This window comes from Adiantum capillus-veneris, chromosome 5 (genome assembly GCF_014529385.1).
Source record: "Adiantum capillus-veneris isolate H3 chromosome 5, ASM1452938v2, whole genome shotgun sequence".
Lineage (NCBI taxonomy): Eukaryota > Viridiplantae > Streptophyta > Polypodiopsida > Polypodiales > Pteridaceae > Adiantum > Adiantum capillus-veneris.
Window position 1 is genome coordinate 126,256,097 of NC_140935.1, and position 21,563 is coordinate 126,277,659.

The 21,563-nt window shown below is 42.8% G+C and overlaps 2 pseudogenes; both read right to left on the bottom strand.

The window, feature by feature from the left end:
* Nucleotides 1–11,123, bottom strand: part of LOC147458073 (uncharacterized) — a 29,693-nt pseudogene extending 18,570 nt beyond the window's left edge.
* Nucleotides 11,124–11,207: 84 nt separating this feature from the next.
* Nucleotides 11,208–11,844, bottom strand: LOC147458074 (uncharacterized; annotated as a pseudogene).
* Nucleotides 11,845–21,563: the final 9,719 nt, after the last annotated feature.

A 21,563-nucleotide genomic window follows, 5' to 3' on the forward strand; every position in this document is an offset into this window, starting at 1 on the left:
GTGCAAAGACTGTGTGCAAACAAAAAACACAACATTATGCAGAAATCACAGAACTTGCAGACAATACAGAAATTAACAATTTGCAGAAAAATAACTCATTCCTCTTCCTCTTCCTCTTCCTCTTCTTTCCTACTACAAACAACTCATAGGAGAAGCACAAAGTGCCTCTTGGGCTTAGTGCAGGGCTATTCCCCGGCAGCGGCGCCAAAAATGTGCGCTCCTTGCCGCACTGTCGAAGCAAGGGAATTGCCTAACACTGTGTGAGAGCCACAGACGGCTCCAAGCACACAACTAGCTTAACTAGTAAGCTCAAAAGAGGGCAATGGTGTGTCACTCACCGCTCTATGCTCCTGCCGTGGAGGATTCCTCACCGCGAAGAAGAAGGAGACGCCGCTATGCCATGCTCAACCGCCTCACCGCCGCCGTGCCGCCGCAATGCTCTCTCTCTCTCTCTCTCTCTCTCTCTCTCTCTCTCTCTCTCTCTCTCTCTCACACACACACACACACACACACACACACACACACATACACACACACACACACAAGGAGGTGAAGAAGAAGAAGATGGAGATGGAGATGGAGCAAGAGCACTCTTCTATTGCACAAATAAGAGAATGAGTGAATTTTAGGTTTAGTTGACTTTTATATGAGCTCACCCCATTCACACTTGGGCGCCCATGCTTAGCCAACTAATCCCTTGAATGTTCCAGTTAGAGTGCGCCTCTCATCGGCGATCACTCTTACCCTTTTCCTATTGGACCGACAAGCCCGGTACCTGACTCTACAAGTAAATAATACAACGTACGCCGTAGGTTACAACGTCCGTCGTAGGTGATAGGGTGTCCGTGAGCCACGAGGGTTAACACAAGACCTCACACACCTTCGAAGATGGTGAGAGCTAGCGGGGTATGAGAGTAGATTGAGATGAAGAACGAGTAGTCTTACAAGAAAGATGTACGTCTCCTCACATAATCACTCATATTAGCATAGCTTGGCTTAGTAATTAGCATGATAGAGGAGATGAGCATGCATTGAAGCTTGGCTCTTGGTTGGATTTGCATCGCAAAGCCAAGAGTTGTTGGTGTAGGTCTCACTTCTCACAAGCTTGGAGTAGGTGATAAGCTTTCCATTAAAGCTTGAAAAGAGAGAGAGAGAGAGAGAGAGTCTTCTTACTCTACACATGAGCTCCCTCTCTCTCTTGGTCCAATGAGGTGCTAGTAAGAGCAATTAGCAAGAGGGGTCGACCAAGAGAGAGAGGGGTCGACCAAGAGAGAGAGGGGGTCGACCACTCTCTCTTGGTCGACCCCTCTTGCTAATTGCTCTTACTAGCACCTCATTGGACCTCCCCAGGCTTAGCCAATAGGATTTCAGGAGCATAAGTGATAGCCTACTGACATGTGTCCCCCTTTCCCCTTTTGTGAGAGCTTTAGATAATTAATAAATGCAATTAAGATCTCATTGGACCCCTTTGCCTCCTGGCCAATGGGAATCAGGCAAGCCATTGTGCTGTTGAATGCTCATTGGACCCCTTGGGAGACTCTCCAATAGTCTTCTAGAGAGCTTAATTCCTATTGGTTCTTTTATTAAGTGTTTTTAATTTAATTAAACTAGATTTACTCTAGCCTAATTCTCATTGGTCCACCTCCAAGGCCATCCAATAGGATTTGAGTACATCTTGTGGGCATGTGGCCTAGGGAGCTGACATGTGTCCCTCTTTCCCCTTGTGTACAAAGGAAGCTTGTGAGAGTGTGTGTTTCTCTCTCATCCCCTACTTCATGGTCTTGCCCCCTCCTATGTAGGAGTTTGTGAAGACTATTTGGGACACACACAAAGCATCCAATTTCCTAAGCCTTTGACTATTGGACACAACCTTTGAATTTTGGAACCTTAGCATTTTGGAAGTCTTAATGGGCTGAACTCTAAGGTCTTTGGAGCCCATTGTTGCACATAGCTCTTTCGCAGATGCCCCCCCCTTTGGATCACTATTTTCCCTCCTTTGGATCCCTAGTGTGGCCGGTCTGCCAGCTTAACCAATATTCTAGCTTTTTCTCCCCTGGCACTTCCCCATATTAAATGATCAGTTTAACATGAGAAAATCATTTAAGAGAATTAGATAGTTATTATGACATTACCTCTCTCTTGAAATCATAGTCGTCCTCGACTATTGGGTAGAGAAGATAAAGCATATTCATTAGTCCTTTTTCTAGCGGGTAGAGGATCCCTATGTTACCCTACGACATTGTTCCAGAATGGATGACTAGCCCATTTGGCGCTTGAGAGCCTAAGCTGCCGCCGCAAGCATGTCTGCACATTAGTCGTATCAATCTTCCATAGTAAAGTGACAAGCTCTACTTGGTGTTTGGGAGACGTCATCTCCGCAAACTTGATCTAAGCATTCATACTACTTCACATTTGTGCACAATAAAGAAAAAGAGAGTCTTATAAGACAAAAACTTTGTTCATTTTTAACATTTGTACATTTGCTTATTCTTGGGAATCATTGTTAGCATTGACAAGGTTTAGGTTATCCTTTCATTGTATGCCTTGCATCCATCTAGCATCTTCAAAAGGATAATTCTTAAACTTAATAAGGTATCATCGAATAGTCTTATCGTCTCTTAGGACCTTGTCTTCATGCCGAAGGATGGACTCGGGCTGCATCACCTCTTCTTGGTCCTTGATCTTCGGTAGGTCTTCAATAGCAGGTTCTTGAGGTGGCTCTCCTTTGTAAGGCTTTAATAGGCTCACATGACAAGCATTGTGTATGAGCCAATGGCTGGGCAACTTGAGTTGATAGGCCATCTCATTGATTGGCCTAAGAATCTGGAAGGGACCATCGTACCTTTTTGCTAACTTAGCATAGTACTTTTGGTGTGCCGTAGGATTCTTGCCTGTCGTGTGCCTTAATCGAGGCTTGGAAAATTTGAGTAAGACCCAATCATTTTCTTTAAAGGCTTGGTCTCTTATGTGCTTGTCAGCAGCCTTTTGCCTTTGCTGAGATAGAGATAGCATCCTTAATCTTTTGGAAAGATTCTTGTAGGTCTCGGCTATACTCATCTGCAGCGAAGATCTTCCCATGTACCTCAAGTAGCAGGGGACTTTTTTATCTTCCCTCGATTACCTCAAAAGGCGCTTTTCCCGTGGAAGTATGTACAGTGTTATTGTAGGCTTACTCCACTAAGGGTAAGTACTTCTCCCATTGGGATCTTTGATCTACTTCCATTACATAGGCTTTTAGTAGATCGAGAATTGCTAGGTTAGCTATTTCACTTTGGCCATCCGTTTGCGGGTGATAGGCCGAAGAGAAATTTAGCCTTGTTCCTAAATTCTCAAAGAGACCCTTCCAGAAATTACTGGTCATTCTAGGATCTCTATTCGACACTATAGACATTGGCAACCATGGTACTTGAAGATTTGTGAAATGAAGAGGGTTGCCATTTGTTGGGCTTTGATAGTCTTTTTGACAGGTATAAAATGAGCTTGTTTACTAAACGTGTCCACTATCGTCCATATTCCCGTATTCCCATGGATAGACTTAGGCAATCCAAAGATGAAATCCATGGATATGCTCTCCCATGGTGAATTAGGGATTGGCAAAGGTTGAAGCAATCCCGGTTGCTTCCCTCTATCAAACTTGGTCTTTTGGCATACCACACATTTAGAAACATACTCTTGTATGTTTGCTTTCATGGTAGGTCAATAAAAATATGTTTCAATCCCTTTTAGGGTAGACTGAATCCCTCTATGCCCTGCATAAGGAAGAGCATGAGATTCATACATTACTTTCTCACGTAGTGAGCTAGTAATGCATAGTCTATTGCCATAGAGAAGATAACCATCTTGTAAAGTAAATGGTTCCTCTTTCTTCCCTAGTGCAAGGGCTAAAATCACATCTCTAAAATCGGGATCAATAGCATACTCATTTATCATAGAAGATAGATCATTGTGAGTTGCTATGGAAACCGCATTCACTCTCTACAGTCTTGAGAGTGCATCGGCTAGTTGATTATGTTTGCCAGTAACGTGAGCAATATGAAAATGAAATTGCAAAAGAAAGTTTGCCCACCTCATTTGTTTGTCGGAGAGCTTAGTCTATGTCATGAAGTACTTAAGACTTTGGTGATCCGTTCACAGAATGAAAGGAGTCCCCAATAAATAGTGCTTCCATGAGTCTAAGACATGTAGAACTGTGAGGGATTCCTTTTTATATATGCCTAGAGCTTGCTCCACAGGGTTGAGCCTTCGACTTTCATAGCCTATGGCATGCCCTTCTTGGACCAAAACAGCTCCAAGGCAATCACCACAAGCATCACATTGGACCTCAAATGGCTTTGAGAGATCCGGTGGTGTAAGCACAGGTTGAGAGATAAGCTTTTCGAAAGCATTGTCCTCCTTGGAAGACCATGTGTACCTAACGTTTTTTTTTGTTAGGTCATGTAATGGTCGTGCTATTAGTGAGAACTTTTCTATGAAGTGTCTATAGTATGCACACATACCTATAAAGCTTCTTAGTTCATGAAGATTCCTTGGTTTAGGCCATCCTTTTATTACCTCTAACTTTGATGGATCCATTTGGATGCCATCTTGAGAGATAATGTGACCTAAATACTGAATCTCTTGTAAGAAAGATTCACTTTTCTTTTGATTAACATAAAGTTTATTCTCTCTTAAAACTTGAAATATTACCTGGAGGTGTTGCTTGTGTTCGTCTAATGAATTAGAGTAGATGATAATATCATCAAAGAACACTCCAGTAAAGGTTCGTTGAGGCCTGAATAGCTTCTCCATCAAGCGGTTGAATGTGGTTGGTGCATTGGTCAAGCCAAAAGGCATGACAATGTATTCGTAAAGACCAAACGTAGTGCGAAATGTGGTTTTTACAATGTCTTGATCAACTATCTTTATTTGATGATAGCCACTTTTTAGGTCAATCCTACTGAAGTAGGTGGACCCTTGTAGCTTATCAAATAGGTCTTCTACCCGTGGAACGAGAAACCTATTCTTGATAGTGATCCTATTTAGTTCTCTATAGTTGACACACATACGATATGTGCCGTCTTTCTTTTGCACTAGTAGCACAAGAGAACAAAATGGAGATGAGCTAGGCCTAACCATGCCCTCTCGACTAACTCATGCACTTGCCGCATAATCTTCTCTTATTGAGCTTGAGAAACTCTATACAGAGGTTTGTTAGGCGGTGAACTTCCTGGAAGAAGTCCAATTGCATGGTCATCATTGCCTCGTTTAGGAGGTAGCTCACAAGGACGTCGTCAAAAAAGACATCTTGAAACCCCTTGAGAAAATTGGATAACTCTAATTCCTTTTGATTGTGTATATTTTCTTTTGCTAAAACATTAGGTTCATTTTGAGAGTCTTTAACAAAAATCATGTACACGGAAATAGAGCTCTTTATTGACTTATTGAAAGCTTGCATATGTAAAATGGGTATGGTGTTACCCATTTCCTTAGCATCTATGTACATATCTTTTTCCCTGAACCTAAAGGAGATTCTCCTTTCAGGGAATTTAACATTGGCAGACATGCGATCAAACCATGGTGCCCCTAGGATTACATCCTCATGCTTGAGAGGAGAGATAAAGAAGTCCTCTTTGTCCACATAGCTTTGGACATGGAGCCTCAATTTCTCGATTAAGGGAGTGACTAAAGCTTCTTGCCCCTTGAAAGCACCATCTGCGGGTAGGACATCTCCCATCTCGTAACCTTGTATGCCTAGCTTGGTGGCCAACTATGTGGATATGAAATTGTGAGTAGAACCAGGGTCAAAGAGAATAAAAGCATCATGTTCTCTTACCTTTCCCCAAGCATGGCATAGAGGAGATCCTTTGTGGTGAGTTTCCTCCTCTTGGATTTCAACCAAGGTAGCTCTAGGAGGCTCATGGCGGGTGTTCTTTTGGGGACAAGCGTGGTACGCATGCCCTTGCTCGCCGCACTTGAAACAGCGGTTATCCTTACGAGGATAACACTCAAGCTCTTCAGAAGAGAGTTTGTTTTTACCTTTGTAAACTCCCTTCTCCTTAGCTTTGTTGGAGTTGCCCTTAGGAGACTTTTGGACATTGTCCTTCCCCTTGGGCTCATTGGAACCCTTGTTTTCTGTGGGCTTAAAATTTCTTTTAGCCCCCGTTTGGAAATTGATTCGAGAAGCCACCATAGTATGGTGTATAACCGTCGATATGGTGTGTGGCCTTTGGGAGTTGACATACTCCGCCATTTCTTCAGTTAAGCCCGCACAAAATTGTTGCTTTTGCTCTCCAGAATCCAACTTCTTGAAGACAGTGGCTTTGAGTTGTAAGTCCCAAAACTTGTCTACATATTTGTGAATGGATTCGTAGGGAGAGAGCTTCAAGCTTCGCCATTCGGTCAGTACTTTGTCTTTGGCATCGGTGGCCAAAAACTGCTTCATAATGGAAGCTCTTAAAGTTTTCCATGTTCGTGGAGCTTCATGGTTGGCCCGTAGGCTAGACCACCATTGTCTGACGGACTTTTGAAAGTGCATAGCTACATGGCATAGCTTAGAGGACTCCGTGAAGCCCTCATCTCCAAACGCCGCATCGAACTGTTGGATAAAGGCCAAGACTTTGTTCGTAGCACCAAAGGTGACATCATAGGTAAGGAAAGAGATGCTCTTCCCTCCCTCTTTGAACTTCTTGAGCTTGGACGACCTCTTCCATGCGGCATAGGATTTCCTATGGCCTCTTCTTTTTGATGGTTCAAAGGTTGCACCATCACTTTCTTCAGAAGGTGAAGAATTTGAGAAAGATGGAGAAGAGGGTGACCTCTTTCTCGCCTTTTTCTTGCCTTGATCTTCTTTGTCTTCACCATCACTTTCATAAGAGGAAGCAGATGAAGAAGATGGAGAAGAGGGTGTCCTCTTTCTCGCCTTTTTCTTCTCTTGCTTTTTTTCATCCCTCTTTGAAGTAGGGTGTGGAGAAGTGTGCGATGGTCTTCTCCGTTTTGGAGGTGATGGAAAGCGTTTAGCCCGCCGTCTTTGTGGAGCCATCTCCATCGAGGTGGCAGGAGACTCACTTCTTTCTCGTTCCTTCGGTGGGGGCTCTTGAATTCTCCTTTGAGAAGGAGATGCATCATCAAGGAGAAAATTTTTGAGCCCTTCATATGGATCCTCTTCTTCTTCCCGAATCGGAGAGAGACCTCTTTTGGAAGTCTTGCAAGGAGGCTTCCTAGGTGCTCTCTCTTCATGGTGGGGAGCTTGGAGAATCCCATGAGCACGAAGCTGCCGTTGCACTTCACTTTGGAGGGATGGATTGCCCATGGCTTGTTGAAGCCTAGAAACAAGATAGTTAACAAGCATAGGGGCATCATTAGTAGCTGCACATTAGCAAAATCAAAGTTATCAACATTAATTTCACTCTCTTTACTATTGTCAGTCATTCTAACAACTTTTAGGTGTAAACTTTTTAGGTGTACTTTGGCACTTCAAGACCTAGTTGCTACTCCTCTTTACCCCTTTAGAAAAAGCACTCAAGCTATTGTACCCGTGGCTCAAATACCATTAATTGCAAGGAATAGAAGAGAAGGTCGTTCAACACCAAAACAGCACAGGCCCGTAGGACTCCACTATTAAGACCATAGCTCTTGACAGTGATGTCCCGTTAACTGCACAAAGGCAGGCGCACTGCAAGGCTGAAAAATCCCTATTCTACTTACTCACATGCAATTAATAATACCAACCATTTATAGCTAGCTTGAGGACCTCCCTTCTTGAGCAAGAAAAGAGAAACCTTGTGCTTTGATACCAATGTAACATTTAATGGCCTAGTAACTTGTGTGCAACGGAAAATAGCATGAACATAGTGAGCATTTCATTAGAATAGATTCCTAATGAGAATAGCAAGAGAGCTTGGGTGGAGAGAGCAACAAAAAGCATAACACCTAGTTAGATAGCATGAACAATACTTCAGAAGAGAGAGAAATTAAGCAATTGACAACAGTTGAGGACCGGATTTTCTTGGAGCCGGTCCCCCCTCCAAAAGGCTTTGTATTATGGTTTCTCCTATCAAGAGAGACATTTTACAATACAATTCTTTGTGTTCCTTCAATACTAGCTAGTGCAATGAAGATGGAAACTTCAAGCACTAAGCAAAACACTTATCAAACACAACATCAATTTCCTCACGGTCTCATACCCAAGACCTCACACACCTTCGAAGATGGTGAGAGCTAGGTAGGGTATGAGAGTAGATTGAGATGAAGAAGGAATAGTCTTACGAGAAAGATGTACATCTCCTCACATAATCACTCATATTAGCATAGCTTAGCTTAGTAATTAGCATGGTAGAGGAGATGAGAATGCATTGAAGCTTGGCTCTTGGTTGGATTTGCATCACAAAGCCAAGAGTTGTTGGTGTAGGCCTCCCTTCTCACAAGCTTGGAGTAGGTGATAAGCTTTCCATTAAAGCTTGAAAAGAGAGAGAGAGAGAGAGAGAGAGAGAGAGAGAGAGAGAGAGTCTTCTACTCTACACATGAGCTTATGTGAGTGTGTGTGGATAATTTTCTATAAAAAATCATCCCTCTCTCTCTCTCTCTTGGTCGACCCCTCTTGCTAATTGCTCTTGCTAGCACCTCATTGGACCTATGGACCTCCCCAGGCTTAGCCAATAGGATTTCAAGAGCATAAGTGATAGCCTTCTCACATGTGTCCCCCTTTCCCCTTTTGTGAGAGCTTTAGGTAATTAATAAATGCAATTAACCTCTCATTGGACCCCTTTACCTCCTGGCCAATGGGAATCAGGCAAGCCATTGCGCTGCTGAATGCTCATTGGACCCCTTGGGAGACTCTCCAATAGTCTTCTAGAGAGCTTAATTCCTATTGGTTCTTTTATTAAGTGTTTTTACATTAATTAAACTAGATTTACTCTAGCCTAATTCTCATTGGTCCACCTCCAAGGCCATCCACTAGGATTTGAGTACATCTTGTGGGCATCTGGCCTCGGGAGGTGACATGTGTCTCTCTTTCCCCTTGTGTACAAAGGAAGCTTGTGAGTGTGTGTGTGTGTGTGTTTTTCTCTCTCATCTCCTACTTCTTGGGCTTGCCCCCTCCTATGTAGGAGTTTGTGAAGACTTTTTGGGACACACACAAAGCATCCAATTTTCTAAGCCTTTGACTATTGGACATAACCTTTGAATTTTGGAACCTTAGCATTTTGGAAGTCTTAATGGGCTGAACCCTAAGGTCTTTGGAGCCCATTGTTGCACATAGCTCTTTTGCAGATGGCCCCCCCTTTGGATCCCTATTTTCCCTCCTTTGGATCCCTACTATGGCCGGTCTGCCAGCTTAACCAATATTCTAGCTTTTTCTCCCCTGGCACTTCTCCATATTAAATGATCAGTTTAACATGAGAAAATCATTTAGGAGAATTAGATATTAGTTATTATGACACAGCTAGTATTATTAATGATAGAGATTGAGAGTTCGATAATCACTTCTAGAGAGCTGTGTTCCAAAAGTTGGAAACTAAACTTAATCTAAGTACGACTGATCATCCAGAAATGGACGGTCAAACCGAAAGAGTTAATCAAGTGCTAGAGGATATGCTACGAGCGTACGTTAGCAAGAAGCAAACCAATTGGGAAGACTACTTACCTATATTGGAATTTGCTTATAATAGTTCAAAGCATGTGACTACATGGTTTAGTCTATTTATGCTTTTGTATGGATTTCAACCTAGATCACTCATTACAGTGGGGTTGGCTAAGGAGAAGATACAACAAGCGAAGGATTTTCTTCAAGACCATTTTGACATGCTTCGAGTTGCTTGACAGAATGTTAAGCAAGCTCAGGATCGATATAAGAAGTACGCAGATGAGCATCGTCGTCTTGCTACTTTCGAAGAAGGAGACAAGGTTTTCCTCAAAGTTCCGAAGCATTCAGAGAGTTTGAAGACGGGAAAAGTTGCTAAACTTTCACCACGCTATTGTGGAGCATTTACCATTCTCAAACGTATAGGTCAAGTGGCTTATAAGTTAGCTCTTCCAGAGCACTCACGAGTTCATCCTATTTTTCATGTTAGCTGTTTACGAAAATAGCTAGGACAGAATGATAATGTCATTGACACAGGTGTGTTAGTTGACCTTATCGAACCGCCAAGCATTCCTCATTAGCCCGAAAAGATTTTGAATTCTCATGAGCTTCACACCAGACATCATGTCAGACGACAGGTGTTGGTAAAATGGCTAGATAGACCTGAAGAAGGTTCTACATGGGAGAATGTCTCCGCACTTAAGAAACGTTTTCCTACATTCGTTTTCGAGGACGAAAATGATTCTCCAAGGGGGGGTAATGTAAGGACATGGGTCCTATGGGCAAGGCCATCGGCACGGCCAGAGAGTGTGTACGCTAGGGGGAGGCTATAAGATAGCACGGTTGGGTGGAGACTAGCACACGCATTACCACCGCCCTTTCAAATAAACTTGTGATTGTTGCACTTGTTGAGATTATAATCAAAATGTCAAAAAATTTACATTGCCACCACATCTAAAACGTGCCAAAATTCTAACTTAAACTCTTGGATCATATCTATTCAACTCTGTATGACAGAGATATGCAAAAAATTGTGTTTCAAAGCCCAAAAATGGCAAAATCGAGCTGCAAAAAGTCTTGTTTCTGCTTTGCTTTGCTCTCTGTGACACAATGTCAAGGTTTCTTGCTAGCTCGCCTTAGTTGCTCCCACTCAATATGGAATGGCAAAGGAAAAATTTACATTGCCACCGCATCTAAAACGTGCCAAAATCCCAACTTAAACTTTTGGATCATATCTATTCGACTTTGTATGACACAGATATGCAAAAGTTGTGTTTCGAAGCCCAAAAATGGCAAAATCGAGCTGCAAAAAGTCTTGTTTCTGCTTTTGCTCTGCTCTTCGTGACACAATGTCAAGGTTTCCATTGCCATTCCATATTGAATGGGAGCAACTAAGGCGAGCTAGCAGGAAACCAAAGCAGGGAAAAACACACACACACACACACACACACACACACACACACAGTGCCGCCACTCCTCTCTCGAGACCTCGTGTGGGCTACCACCCTATTGCAAGGGTAAAATCCCTTTTTTAAAAAAACACCTGGACTCCTTAACCTTTATCCATGCCTTTAAAGGTAGTTCTCATGGTCTCAACCCCTAGCCGAGTACGGTGTGTGTACCCTAGCTATAGGATCACATTCCTTCCCCCCTAAGAAGAATTTTTGTCCTGGAAAATTTGATTGAAAGGAATAATCCTAGAGCTAGGAAACCTTTTTTGGAGAGTGCTTACTCGCTGCCATGTTGAACTCTCTTCAATACAATCTTTCCACTTAATTGAACACTCTTTATAGATTGTATTTCTAGCTCTTTTTTCTCTAGTATCTAGTATTTTCTCTGGTTCATGTGGAAGAGATTGAGTATCGATGAGTTCCACTATCTGATCATCTTGAATAAGGTTATTAGATTGACCTAACATCTTTTTGAATCTGCTAACTTGAATACTAGATGTATGCCACTTGTCTCTGGTAAGTGGAGTTTGTAAGCCATATCTCTAATTTTCTTTAGTATTGTGAAAGGTCCACGATACCTTGGTGATAATTTTGGACAAGGTCCCGTCTTCATGGCTTCAAACTTTTCAAGCACTTCAAATAAACTTACTCCCCTTCCTCAAAGGTAAGAGGCCTTCTAGTATATGTCTTAGCTCTATCTTGAGTCCTTTTAATACTATCTTTAACAAGTTTAAGCATTCCATTCATATCTTCTAGAAAATCTTTAGTTACCTGAACTTTCTCCTTTTGCAGTCCTATTGCATAAGGAGCTCTAGGCTGAAACCCATACATTAACATAAATGGACTATATCCAGTGGAAGAGTGCTTGGCACTATTATATGCAAGCTCTACTATAGGTAAGTACTCATCCCAATTAGTTTGTTGTTTACGAACATGTGCTTGTATCATATCTTTTAGGATTTGATTAAGCCATTGGAGGATGCTCAATTGTGCTCATGCTTAGTTTAGTTTCCAACGTCTTAAAGAGAGCCCTCCAAAAATGGCTATTAAACTTCATGTCCATATCATACACAATATCTGCTGGTAATCCATATAATCAACAAAGATTTTCTACAAATAATCTAGCCAAATCAAGAATTTTAACATCAAATTTAGTTGGAATAAACCTAGCCATTTTGGTTAATCTATCCACTATCACCCAGACATAGTCGTACCCCCTCTGTGTTTTAGGTAAACCAATTATAAAATCCATGGATACATTCTCCCATTTCCTCGAAGGAATGTCTAATGGATGGAGTACTCCTCCCATCTTTAGCCTTTCAACTTTATTGATATGGCATTTATTGCATTTAACCACATATTCTAGGACGTCCTTATACATTCTAGACCAATAAAATTGCCCCTTAACAAGACTACAAGTCTTGTTTACACGTGGGTGTTTTGTAGTTGGTCTATCATGACATTCATAGAGTATTTGGCACCTAATATGTTCATCTTTTGGGATACATACTCTACCTTTCTAGAGTAAATAGCCATCATTTATGGAAATTTTTTTCCACTTGAATCGTTTTAAAGCACCCGTTAATGTTTCATTCTCATTGGAAACCTCTTGTTTTGGATCCCCTTTCTGAATGGCTTCCCATATCTTGGAATATGCATGCATTTCCCTCTTAATGATTCAAGTAGATCATTATTGAATCGAGTAAAACTCAATTCATTTATTATAGGCATCTTGCTAAGGGAATCTGCTACCACATTATATTTCCCTTTGCGATACCTAAGCTCAATATTGAACTCTTGTAAGAGTTCAGCCCATTTGGCCTTACAACCCTTCAATTCTATTTGATTGGAAAGCCACTTAATGCTTTCCTTATCAAACACTATCATAACTTTAGCACCATATAAATACTACTTCCATTTATTCAATGCATGTACAATAGCGTACAACTCGTCTTAGATACTGAGTAATTCTATTGTGCATGGTCTAAATTTCTACTTTCAAATGCTCTGGGTTGACCCTCTTGAGTTAGAAATGCACCTATAGCCAAATTACTAGCATCTGTCTCAACCATAACGCTTTATTGGGGTCCACTATATATAAATTGGACTTGTAGCTATTGCTACCTTTAATTTTTGCATACTTTTCTTTTGATTTTCCCCCCACTCAAAGGTTTTTCGCTTTCCTTTGAGTTGGTCACTCATGGGACTCCTATCTTGGCATAACCCTTAATGAATCTTGTTGGGATCGGAGAGCACACACACAGAGAGCCAGCACGAAGAAGGAGATAGACGCAATGTGTGGCGGGGCGGTACTCACACTACAATGTGTAGTTGTGAGTATAGTTATTATGAATGAGTTAATGAATGGCTGTACATGGGCGGCTGAACAACGGGCAGCCGGGCACACGGGCCTTTAACCCAACAATCTCTCACTTAAAGGCAGTGTGCCTTTAAAGTGGCCAAAGTACAGCAAAAGAAGTCAAGCCATACCCATCAGCGATCTGCAGTGTGCAAACCGCTGTGAGGCTAACGACTTCGTGAGTAGATCAACCGGGTTATCGTCAGTGTGTACCTTGACAAGCTCTATGCGCTTGTCCTCTAGCACCTCTCGTATGAAGTGATACCTCACCTCAATGTGCTTTGTCTTTGCATGGAAGACAGGATTCCGTGCCAACGCTATGGCACTCTGGCTATCACAATGTAGAATCGGAGCATCACCAGCCATACCAAGATCTCCCACTAGTCATGAGAGCCATACGGCCTCCTTGGCAGCCTCAATGGCAGCCATATATTCAGCCTCTGTAGTGCTCAAAGCAACGCATGGCTGTAAACGTGATGCCCACGAAACCGGTCCACCTGCAACTGTGAACACATAGCCGCTAGTAGACTTCCTCGAGTCCACTGACCCTGCATAGTTTGAATCTGTATATCCGCAAACAGACATATCCTTCTCACCATAACATAGGGACAACTCTGAAGTCCCTCTCAAGTATCTGAGAATACCTCTCACTGCATCCCAATGATGCTTGCCCGGGTTAGACATGTACCTGCTAACCACACCAACTGCATGAGCAAGATCTGGACGCGTAGCCACCATGGCATACATCAAGGAACCAACAGCTGACGCATAGGGAATCTGAGACATCTCTGTAGTCTCCAAATCTGTCTGAGGGCAGTCATCATGGCTGAGTTTTACATATGGAGGCAACGGGGTACTAATGGCCTTCCCCCCTTCCATATGAAAACGCTCAAGCACCCTGTCAATGTACTCTTTCTGACTAAGAAAGAGCATCTTGCGAGAACGATCACGAGTGATCCGCATACCCAAAATATGACTGGCATCCCCAAGATCCTTCATGGAAAAGGTCTCATGTAGCCTATGTTTCAAGGCATCCACATCAGAAATACACTTCCCTACGATCAACATGTCATCCACATACAAAACCAAAACAATAAGACTACCATCTGCAGCCTTGCGAGTATAGAGGCATGGGTCCTCATAACTGCGTACATAGCCCAATGAACTCATGAATGCATCAAACTTACGATACCATTCACGAGATGATTGCTTCAGCCCATACAAGGTCTTAAGAAGCCGGCATACCATCTTCTTTGAACCATGAATAACAAACCCACTTGGTTGCTCCATGTACAAATCCTCGTGCAAGTCCGGATGTAAGAAAGCTGTCTTTACATCCATTTGCTTCAATTCCATGTCTTCTGTAGCTACCAAAGCAAACAACATACGCAAAGTAGACATCTTCACCACTGGGGAGAAGATCTCGTCAAAATCAATGCCCTTCTGTTGCTTGAATCCTTTAGCCACAAGCCTTGCTTTGTACCTAGGCTTTGCATCCATTGAACACAATTTTATCTTGTAAACCCACTTGCATGGTAGTGCCTTCTTACCCTTTGGCAAAGGAGTAAGCTCCCACGTTTCATTTTGGATCAACGAATCCATCTATGACTGCATAGCCTGCTCTCACTTGAGCTTGTCAACACTAGACATGGCCTCATCATAACATGATGGCTCCCCGCAATCAGTCAACAATACATAATCCATAGAAGGCACAAAACACTGAGGCTGTCTTGCACGCCGCTCTGAACGCCTCAAAGACTGTGCAGGAGGTGCATCTGGCTGTCCCACATCTACATGATCTCCCAACAAGGGCTGATCTGGCTGTCCCACATCTACATGATCTCCCAACAAGGGCTGATCTGCCACTTGAGGGTCAATGGGCTGCCCACGAGCAGCCATGGGACCATCATACCGATGACCATCCTCCTCAAATATCACACGCCGAACCTCAACCGTTCGCGGTGATGCTCTATACATAGAGTCCTCATGAAAAACAACATCATGACTGCGCACAATCTTCCTGTCAATATGATCCCACAATCGATAACCCATCTCACCAGAGCTACCATAACCCAAGAAGATACATCTCTTGCTCTTTGGATCCAATTTGCTGCGTTTTGCCTTAGGTACATGTACATAAGCTTCACAGCCAAAAACACGAAGGTGACCATACGAAGGTGTCAAACCTGTCCATACCTCTTCAGGCACTTTGAAGCCCAAAGGAACACTAGGTGAACGATTTATCAAATGCACAGAAGTGGCAACAGCTTCAGCCCAAAATCCATTTGACAAATCAGCCATAGAAAGCATACTACGGACTTTTTCCTGTATAGTCCTATTCATGCGCTCTGCCACACCATTTTGAGGAGGTGTATAGGGAGCACTAAGCTCGCGCCGTATACCCTTCTCAACACATAATGTTGTGAAAGCATGAGACATAAATTCACCCCCATTGTCCGTACGTAAGCACTTCAACTTACAACCTGATTGGTTCTCAACAAGAGCCAACCATTGCTTAAATATATCAAACACCATATCCTTCTTACGAATGGGGTATGCCCATACCTTCCTACTAGCATCATCAATGAACGTAACAAAGTACATAGCACCTCCAAGAGAAGCATTGGGCATCGGCCCACATACATCACTATGCACCAAAGCTAGCTTTTCCAAAGATTTGTGTGGAACACTCTTCTTATGAGAAGACCGAGCATGTTGACCATAAAGGCAATGCTCACAAAACTCAAAACCACCAAAATCTGAAACGGGAATGTAATCCGCACGTGCCAACAACTTCAAACCTTTCAGTGACATATGCCCCAAACGCTGATGCCATAAAGAAGCAGGAGGTTGCTCAGTGATCCCCACAATGTGATCAGCCACACTAGCTACACAAAGGGAATACAACGTATTCCTCTTAGCACCTTTAACCAAAACAAGGCTGCCCTTAGTGATCTTCCAACCTCCATCACCAAAAGATACATTGAAACCAAGTGAATCCAACTGACCCACACTAATCAAGCTTTTTGCAAGAGCCGGCACATGACGCACACGCTGCAAGACAAACGTAGTAGAGTTTGGCATAGCCAAATGAATATCCCCAATTCCATGAATCTGCATAGAACGCCCATCGGCAATCTTGACAGTACCTGTGCTCGAAGCATCATAGTCATGAAACCACGACCTATGAGGCGTAACGTGAAAAGAAGAAACCACTGTCAATGACCCAATCCATAGGCATACTATGCTCATGAGTGAGAAGAAAAGCGTCATCAAAATAGGATGCAAGCAACACATCACCAAGCTCTTCACTAGTAGCACTAGTCGGAGCACATACATGGTCATCTTGAGAGCTACACTCTCCCTGTGTTGCATTTAACTCCTCAATCTTGACATTGGACTTAGGCTTGTCCTTAGCATCATGGTCTTTCTTCTTACCATCTCCATTTTCCCTTTTCCACTTGTAGCAATCCTTTTTGAAATGGCCTTTTCTACCACAATGGAAACATTCCACATCCTTTTTACTTGTGCCTGCACGGGACCTGCTTCTAGATTTACCCCTGTTGGACTTATACTTGTCCATAGTCCTGCCTCTGACAACCATTGCACTAGAAGACTTACTACCTGCATTATTCTTTCGATTAATCTCTTCCGTGAGAAGACTAGACTCCACATTAGTACTTGTCAACTCATCCGCAGGAACCGAGTTACTTATGGCTGTCCTAAATGTGTCCCATGACTTAGGCAATGTGACAAGTAAAAACATAGCTTTTACATTGTCCTCAAACGTAATTTCCTGCGTAGCAAGTTGGCTGAAAATTGTATTGAACTCATTCAAATGCGCATTCATGGAAGCACCTTCCTCCATTCGCAAATCAATAAGCTTTTTAATCCAATACACCGTAGAAGCAGCCGAATGCTTATCATACATATCGCAAATCCGCTGCCATAGCTCATAAGCTCCACCCTGTGCATCTTTCACATTGTAATAAACAGACTTTGAAAGGGAAAGCCTAATGGTAGACCTGCACATCTCATCCAACTCCTCCCAATCATTCCTCTCCATGTTCTCTGGCTTAACTCCATGCAACTTTAGAGGTCGAATCTGTTTCTTCTGCACCAAGACATCCCAAATCTGATCTTTCCAATATGAGAAGTTAGCACCATCCAACTTCTCAATATTGAAAACTGTGTCCTCTTTAGTGCCCATTACAACAAGAATGCAACAATGAGAAACCTGTAACCAACCAACAAACTGCCACAACAAAGTAGTGTTGCAAATCTGACAACACCTGCTGCTCAATCAAAAAGCAAACGCATAGAGTATAAATCAGCCCATAATATGGTCAAAAAACGTACGTAGAAATCCACAAACAAATGCATAAACCCGTGACACCTGTAACTCAACCGGCCTAGGCAAACTGTGCCACAAAATGCATCAACAATGAGCTGTCATAGAGGCATAAACATACTCCATGTTTGAATAACCACAATAGAGACATAAGCTGACCAAGCTTACACAAATCCGTGAGCATAAATGGATCCAAGTGAGCATATAACCAATGCACAAGCTCAACGAAGTCCAATCTCTACTGTCAACCAAGTACCTATCCGTACTCAAACCGCAACACTGCAAGCAAGAGCAAACCCGCTCTATGTATAAGTGAACCAAATCTCCACAATATCATGCATAAAGAGTGTCTGTCAAACTGCCATATCCACATCCATCAACATACATAGATGATGTAAACCTGTAGCTCAAGAACACGCATAAACAGACTGCCGAGAAGAGTAGAAGCTCCCACTCAAACCACAACCATATACATGGCTGTCCCACAGTCAAAATACATGTTTTGTAACCACAGAAGAGACCTGTATCCAAAGCTCCCTGTAACCTGTAACCTGTACCCGTACCTGTACCTGTACCTGCACCTGTACCTGTACCTGTAGTCGAAGAAGACAATGTCGCCAAAACTCCCACTCTTTCTGTGTGTATGAGGCCACTCCAAGAAGAGGCTACACACTCTCAAATGAGCTGTGGGCTCACGTAAGTGGAAGACACTACACCAATGGCACCTGTAATGGCTATGGAAGCTCTGGCAGCAGAAAACTACCAAAGAGAGCTGAAAAACGCAGCTCCTAGTCTGTAGCTGGGATGGGATTTCTGATGGCACGAATGGCTCCGAAAGGGGGGTTAAACTCCAGGACGCCTGCTGAAAATACTCGCAGAGTGTTGAACCTTCCAATGCCAAGCTCAGAAAAACCTTCTGCTCTTTGGAAATGCGCGCGTGCGCGAAATCGAAAAAACGGCAATGAAACAGCAGCAAGTTTCAACACACTCAACAATGATGATGAAGCTCTCAATGCTCTCACTACCAAGCTCTGATACCACTTGTTGGGATCGGAGAGCACACACACAGAGAGCCAGCACGAAGAAGGAGATAGACGCAGTGTGTGGCGGGGCGGTACTCACACTACAATGTGTAGTTGTGAGTATAGTTATTATGAATGAGTAAATGAATGGCTGTACATGGGCGGCTGAACAAAGGGCAGCCGGGCACACGGGCCTTTAACCCAACAAATCTATGATAAAATCTAGACATTCCTAAGAAGATCTGCAACTCTTCCAAGTTTGTAGGTTCATGTCATTGCAAAATAGCTTGAACTTTCTCTGGATCCATCCTGATTCCATCTTTAGAGATGACATGACCGAGATATTTCACTTCTTCGGCAGAGAATTCACATTTGTGTTCCTTTGCATAAAGGGAATTTTCTTTGAGCAATTGGAACACTTTTCTAAGGTGTTCTCGAGTACAACTATAGATGAGGATACTGTAAATTTTCCTAGATAAGGCCGTAAAACATTATTCATTAGTTTCATAAAAGTAGATGGTGCATTGGTGAGCCCAAAAGGCATTACCAAGAACTCGTAATCCCCATATCTAGTCCTAAAGGCTGTTTTTGCAACATCTTCAGCCCTTATTGTCATAATAATCAATATCTAATTCTCCTAAATGATTTTCTCATATTAAACTGATCATTTAATGTGGGGAAGTGCCAAGGGAGAAAAAGCTAGAATATTGGTTAAGCTAGCAGACCGGCCACAGTAGGGATCCAAAGGAGGGAAAATAGGGATCCAAAGGGGGGGCCATCTGCAAAAGAGCCATGTGAAACAATGGGCCAAAAAGACCCTAAGGTTCAGCCCATTAAGACTTCCAAAATGCTAAGGTTCCAAAATGCTAAGGTTCCAAAATTCAAAGGTTGTGTCCAAAGGTCAACCCTAGGGAAAATTGGATGCTTAGTGTGTGCCCTAAAAAGTCTTTGCACATCCCTACATGGGAGGGGGCGAGCCCCAAAGCTAGGGGATGAGAGAGAAAACCACACACACACACACACAGGCTCCCTTTACACAAAGGGAATGAGGGACACATGTCAGCTCCCTAGGCCAGATGCCCACAAGGTGTGCCCAGTTCCTATTGGAAGACCCTTGAAGTGGACCAATGAGAATTAAGCTAGAGTAAATCTAGTTTAATTAATTTAAAAACATTTAATAAAAGAAACCAATGAGAATTAAGTCTCCTAGAAGACTATTGGGCAGTCTCCCAAGGGGTCCAATGAGCATTCAGGAGCCCCATGGCTTGCCTGATTCCTATTGGCCAGGAGGCAAAGGGGTCCAATGAGAGTTTAGTTTAATTATTTAATTACCTAAAGCTCTCACAAAAGGGGAAAGGGGGACACATGTCAAAAGGCTATCACTTATGCTGCTTAATTCCTATTGGCTTGACCTGGGGAGGTCCAATGAGGGAAAAGCCAGACTTAATTAGCAGCTAGGGCTCGCCCAAGAGAGAGAGGGGGCTGATTTTTGCTTGGCATTGACACACACACTCTCACACTTGACCATGTGTGAAGGGAAAATACTCTATCTCCTCCCAAGCTTTAATGGAGAGCTCATCACCTACTCCAAGCTTGTGAGATAGAAGCCTACATCAACACTCTCTTGGCATGTGGATGCAAATCCAACCAAGAGCCAAGCTTCAATGCATGCTCATCTTCTCTACCAAGCTAATTACTAAGCTAAGCTATGCTAATATGAGTGATTATGTGAGGAGATGTACATCTTTCTCGTAAGATACTTCTTTTTCTTCTCAATCTACTCTCATACCCTGCTAGCTCTCACCATCTTCGAAGGTGTGTGAGGTCTTGGGTCTGAGAACGGGGATAATTCAAGTTGTGTTTGATTAAGTGTTTTGCTTGGTGTATGAAGCTTCCATCTTCATTGCACTAGCTAGTCTTGAAGGAACACAAAGAATTGTATTGTACAATGTCTCTCTTGATGGGAGAAACCATAATACAAAGCCTTTTGGAGGGGGGACCGGCTCCATGCAAATCCGGTCCTCAATTGTTGTCAATAGCTTAATTGCTCTCTCTTTTGAAAGTATTGTCGATGCTATCTAACTAGGTGTTATGCTTTTTGTTGCTCTCTCTCCACCCAAGCACTCTTGTAATTCTCATTAGGAATCTATTCTAATGAAATGCCCACTATATTCATGCTAATTTCCGCTACACATAAGATTTTAGGCCATTAAATGTTACATTGGTATCAGAGCTCAAGGTTTCTCTTTTCTTGCTCAAGAAGGGAGGTCCTCAAGCTAGCTACAAATGGTTGGTATTATTAATTGCCTGTGAATAAGTAGAATAGGGATTTTTCAGCCTTGCAGTGCGCCTGCCTTTGTGCAGTTAACGGGGCATCACCGTCGAGAGCTATGGTCTTAATAGTGGAGTCCTACGGGGCTTGCCTACGGCTTAACCACTATTGAGCTATTAGAAGCTTGACAGGAGCCGGTGCTGTTTTGGTGTCGAAAGACCCTCTCTTCTATTCCTTGCAATTAATGGTATTCGAGCCGCGGGTACAGTAGCTTGAGTGCTTTTTCTAAAGGGGTAAAGAGGAGTAGCAACTAGGGCTTGAAGTGCCAAAGTACACCTAAAAAGTTTACACCTAAAAGTTGTTAGAATGGCTGACAATAGTAAAGAGAGTGAAATTAATGTTGATAACTTTGATTTTGCTCATGAGCAAGCTACTAATGATGCTTCAATGCTTGTTAACTATCTTGTTTCTAGGCTTCAACAAGCCATGGGCAATCCATCTCTCCAAAGTGAAGTGCAACGGCAGCTTCGTGCTCACGGGATTCTCCAAGCT